The sequence below is a fragment of the Mirounga angustirostris genome, unplaced genomic scaffold (assembly GCF_029215605.1).
Source record: "Mirounga angustirostris isolate CCGP_5_RB_7025 unplaced genomic scaffold, mMirAng1.0.hap1 SCAF_9, whole genome shotgun sequence".
Lineage (NCBI taxonomy): Eukaryota > Metazoa > Chordata > Mammalia > Carnivora > Phocidae > Mirounga > Mirounga angustirostris.
In genome coordinates this window covers 75,567,804-75,573,509 of record NW_026991717.1, presented here as the reverse complement: position 1 = coordinate 75,573,509, position 5,706 = coordinate 75,567,804, and the positions used below count along the sequence as shown (strand labels likewise).

The following is a 5,706-nucleotide window of genomic DNA, read 5'->3' as shown; positions in this document are numbered from 1 at the left end:
ACATAAAGTTCAGAAGATAGATTTATTACATCACTGAAACCTATTAGGTCAAAGATTATTTAGCTACTTTATGCTCTGATTGCAATCCTTTATTTACTTCCCACTCCCCCATCCCTATTATATATCCCCAGCCATTGTTCACAATGGGCTATCTTTCTTCAGATGTGACATACTCTTGAATCTCCATTGATCACGCTCTCCCAACTTCCCCTTTCCTCCTTTCTTTCTTAGCTGAGTAAATGTTCCTCCCTGAGCCAGGCCCTGCTCAGTTTTTCTGACCTTGGTGAAACCTTTCCATGTCATTTGGAACATTTCCAAAGTATTTGGTTCATACTATTTGTTTATAACGTATCACATGATATTTTTAACACTTTAGTACAGAAGTGGCCTAATAAGGAAGATGGGTTTTCCATAGGATGGTTTACCCAGTGAGCCCAACCAAACAGGAATTTCAACATTGTATTAAATCTTCGATGTGTTCAGCTTTGCGCAGTGGCAGTATCGTAGCCAATGAGGTTTATCCGAGGCGCGATTATTGCTAATTGAAACAATCTTCGATGTGTTCTATCTCCTCCATTAAATTATGAGCTCCGCTTTGAAAGCAAGAAATAAATGTCACTTGTATTTCTATTTCTAGCATCTAGTTCAATGCTGGATACATAGTGGGCTTCAATAAATGCCTATGTAATTTAATTATATATTAGTGGAAGAATGCCAAAGTCACGTAATATAGTGTTTTTGGATGGTGCACATATTTCTGATTTTCCTACCTATTCTGGTCTGACAAGTACCAATTTTCTAACCTTTAAAAACATCTGACATGCATTATTTTTAAAAGTTAATATTCCTTCCTGAAATCATTTAACCATTTATTGCAGACATTTGAAACCCTAAAGAAGTATGTATGTTTTTTCAATTTTTATGAACATGTATTAGTTTTACCTGATTAGTATCTGTTAGATTTGACCCAATTTCAATCTTATACTCATCATATCAATAATTTATGCAGAAAATCTTGCAAAGCCTCCTTTAGAAAACTGGCCTTTTGAAAAGGGGCACTTACATAGTCTCTGTCATGTTCTTGGTTGCATTACAGTATCATCCTGGATGGTGGTTATTATACCTTATATTTATTTCTTTAAGGAAAGGCTTTGAGATGACTCTAAGCTTAGGAAGCACAGTCAAGAACTGCAAGAGGGTTTTCAAATAGCAGCTATAATCAAGAGACCAAAGGCAATCTTTGCCCAAATGCTGTGGAATCATAAAGCAGGGCATTTTTCTCTAAGCCCTGCTTGCTCATGTGGGTCTCTGTTGTCATCTGTGGTCTCATCTTAGGGTATGGACAACTATATAAGCTCCATGTTGGTTAAGATATTTTGTTGTCCTTGATTTCTGAGTATTTCTGTTCTTAAGATCAAAAGCCCACAAAGAAAAAAGTACTAATAAAAGAAAATTGCACTCTATGCTTAAATATGGATGGGGCTTAGAGCATTAGGATATTTCATCTTCAGAAGCTAGTATGTTATCATAGTGAACAAATGGACTTTCTGTCGAGGCAAAGGCCTGTTTGCCCTTCCAGCTGACTCCACCCTGCACCCTAATGGATACAATGCTAATAGAGACCAATTTTCTCTTTCTTAAACTCATTTCTTTTCTCTGCATCTTGACACCATATCAGTTTGAGGCAAGCTGTGGCAGGCACATTTACTAAAAGGATACCCATGTTGGGAAGCAGCAGCCGAAGGCTCAGTGCCAGGATTAGCCATTAGCAGTAGGGGGAAGACATTCTTGTTGTAGTCCTGTTTGCTGGAAGGCTACCCACTGGCATTTGAAATAGTTCTCTCCTGTCAATCAAACAAATTGTTTTGCAGATCTACTAGGTGTTTAGAGGATACAGAGATAGAATTTTCAGATCTTTAGGTGCTTTTTCCAAAGGTGATCTGTGTTCTGTAGCAATATCTGAATTTTTTTTTAAGGATGGTTTTTCCTTCAACAGTGTTGTTGATGTACCCCTCGTGCCTAGAGATTACAGGAAATAATAGTTTTTACGTATCATTAAAATTGCCACCCTTGGGCGCCTGGGTGGCTCAGTTGGTTAAGCGACTGCCTTCGGCTCAGGTCATGATCCTGGAGTCCCGGGATCGAGTCCCGCATCGGGCTCCCTGCTCGGCGGGGAGTCTGCTTCTCCCTCTGACCCTCTGACCCTCCCGACCCTCCCCCCTCTCATGCTCTCTCTCTCTCAGCCTCTCTCTCAAATAAATAAATAAAAAATCTTTAAAATTGCCACCCTTTTGGAGAGCATTAATGAAAATCTGGATATGGGAATATCTTTACTTTGATCTCCCAGGATATCAAGGTAGCCTGAATTATCATAACAAAAGCCTTGAGAATAACTATGGGGGCACCTGGCTGGCTCAGTTGGAAGAGCATAGGGCTATTGATTTTCGGGGTCATGAGTTTGAGCCCCACTTTGGATGTAGAGATTACTTAAATAAATAAAACTTAAGAAAAAAAAGAAAGAAAAACTGACAGCTTTCATCTTTAATCTTTAAATCACCTTTGCCCTGATCCCATGCTTCCCATTTTCTCTTACCTGTTTTTTCTTACTTGCCCTCATTGGCAAAAGAGATGCCAATATATCAATATCAATATACCTTAATGTATTAAAATTTTAATTATATAAAAAAGAAAAATGGTAAGACCTAAAGTGAATAACCACCTTTGTAATGCAAATACTCCCCTAGCTCTAGTATGATTTCAGCTGGTGGTGTTCAACTTTAATCTCTTTATTTCTTTACACTTTCACATAGAAGCTCCCCTTTATTTTTTATTAATTCCCACTTCTGATTAAGATTTCATCTGAAGAAAGTGTTGTGCTACTAAAAGATTATTTTTTAAAAACACTGAACTATACACATTATATGAGACAGAATGAGGTAAAATATCATTCTCCAAAATCTTTGAATTAAGGATTCCCATTTGAATTGTTTGTCCCAGTGGGAATTATCCTGTGAAAGGCAGAGTCCTTTGAAGAGTTCATCACTCTTGTGACATTCCTTATGAAAAGTTCCTCAATGCTGCCAGGCACATGTCCTCTCCTTAACATTTACCAAACCCCCCTGGGCCATAAAGACATGAATAGTGTCTGTCTATACACTACAGGTATATTTTTATAGTGTTGATGAGCTATGTTTTTTTTTTTTTTTCCCCCTGATTATAGGAGTAACTCATGATAATTGCAGACAATTTGAGAACATGGCTTGGTGATTTTGTACTGTCAACATACCTAATGTGGAACTATATTTCCCAGACTTCTTTTCTTAGTATGTTTCAAGTTTAGCATTGACCACTAGACAAATCTGTGTGGGATTTGGAATATGAATGTAAAATAGTTGTCATTATACTCTAAACCATGGTTGGCATATTGTGGCCCATGGGCCAGATTCAGCACACTGACTGTTTTTGTAAATAAAGTTGTATTGGAACCCAGACACACTTGTTTATATATTGTCTTCTGCTATTTTCATGCTACAATGACAGAGCTAAGTGTCCACAAACCACATGACCTGCAAAGTCTAAAAAGGTTTTACTTTATGGCCTATAAATTCTCTATTAATACATATTTTATAAATAAAAAAAAATTGCTGATCCTGGCTCTCCAGGTTGGTGCAAGGCTCCACGTGCTATTGAAGCTCACAAACCCTGATTCATCTCTTCGATGTGGACGAGCTGGAGCTCCTCCTTCCGCTTCTCTGAGTTCTGAGCCAAGCATGTTTGTAACTCTCTCTGCCTGCCATCTGCATCACTGGGTTTAGATATGGTGAGAGATAGATATGGTTTGTAGTTTGTCTTTGTGAGTTCCAATTGTCTTCATGTGTTTCAGTGTGTCCTAGATTTTCCAAGCTATGTGTCCAGTTTTCTTTCTGATTGCCATCTTGTTGAACTTCAGGCCCACCAACAGATGCCCTCAACCTTCCTTTTTTTCAACCAGGAAACGGGTCTACTAGCATGATAAAAATGATCTCAGGGTGGAATATCTCTAAGTGGTTTGGAAAATATTGCTATTTTTTATAAGAAATATGTTATTTGTTAATATATAATGGGTTTATTATGGTTATTGTAAGTAAAGTAATAAACACATTTTAAAATAAAGTTAAATAAAATTAAAAATTCAGTGACTTAGTCAAGAGTCACATTTCAAGTGCTCCATAGATAGCCACAAGTGCCCACAGGCTACCATATTGTACAGTGTAAGCAGAGCATGTAGTAGGCACTCAAAAGTGTTTTGCATTGACATTGAGGACTCCATCTATGCTGGTGATTACATTTCTCGTGACACACACCCTCATAACCATGTGCACTAACTCAAACTGCTCCTCTTATCTAAAAGTAATCTTCTTCTTCCCCTCAGCACTCCCACATCCAACCTGAGAAATAATTATTTATTTTTCAAGTATCATCTATCAGTGAAATATTTTGACTCTTCTTAAAAGAATCAATTATTTCATCCTTTTTGTTCCACCGTATATCTATGGGTTTCCATTCTAGGATTATTTTTTGTACTTTATTACATTTCCTTAGCTGGACTGAAGGCCCCTGGATGTCAGGAACTGGGTCTTATTTGTCTCTGTATTTTCCATATCCAGCACAATTCTGGTATATAGAAGTCACTCGGCAGATGATGGTTAAAGGGAAAGAAGCAGAAAGATCTCTCTATTTTTATTGTTCATATTCTTATGACATCTATTACTTCTATCTCTTGTATTTTGAATCTCAACTAATTTCTTTTGCATACAAACGTGCTAAAGTCTTTTCTGTTTGCTAAAAAAAAATCACATTTATGAAGCTTTGTCGAGGTCCTATTTAGAGGTTACATGATTGGATAGAACAATTTTCAGACATGTAGATATTTTATTTGACAGTGGTCATAAATACAACTCTTTATTTATAGTTCCAAACCTTACATGTTCTAAAAATCAAAAGGTTTCCTTACAACTCATGTGGTACTAAATGGTACTCAGCCCTGATTTGGTATACATAGACATGAGACTATTTATAGTCTATTATTGATCTTAGTTAATGTGAATATTCAAATGGCACTTGAGTATCTGTGCCATACTACTTTTTTAAAATAGGGAAACTTCTGAATTCTGAAACACGTGTAGCCTCAAAGGTTTGGGATTATGTATGAACTTGTCCATCACTCTGGCTATTTATGTACAGCAAATACATAATATGTAGATTTTTTAACAGTAACATAAAAACGGTTCATCCAAAAACAGTTCACTTGTTTATACATAAAAGTAATTCTAAGGCTAGTTATTGAAGTTTCAAAACTACAACAAAAATTCTGTTTGATACTTAATAAAATAAACTTTTCTCCAGATTTTGAGGACATCTTATTTTTTTAGTCGGATAATGACCAGATGGCTATAAGCTTTAGTTTCATTATTTTTAAAAAAGAGAACACACTTTTACAGAGCCAAAGGTGGGTACATAGCCAACAATTACAGAATAGTTCTGGAATTTTCCGTACTTACACTGTCTATATCCAAATTTGCAGGATACTCTGTCTTTTTGATAGACATAATTCTACCAGGCAGAATAAAATCATCTTGCAATAATATGGCAGATACTTGACAATTCAGTCACACTCAGAGGTTCACACTCCAAAAGCAATCATGGAAACTTAAAGCGTGATTCATG

General features: G+C 36.5%; 1 pseudogene; it reads left to right on the top strand.

Moving 5' to 3' along the window:
* Positions 1-481: 481 nt before the first annotated feature.
* LOC123862799 (U4 spliceosomal RNA) lies at positions 482-638 on the top strand (annotated as a pseudogene).
* Positions 639-5,706: the final 5,068 nt, after the last annotated feature.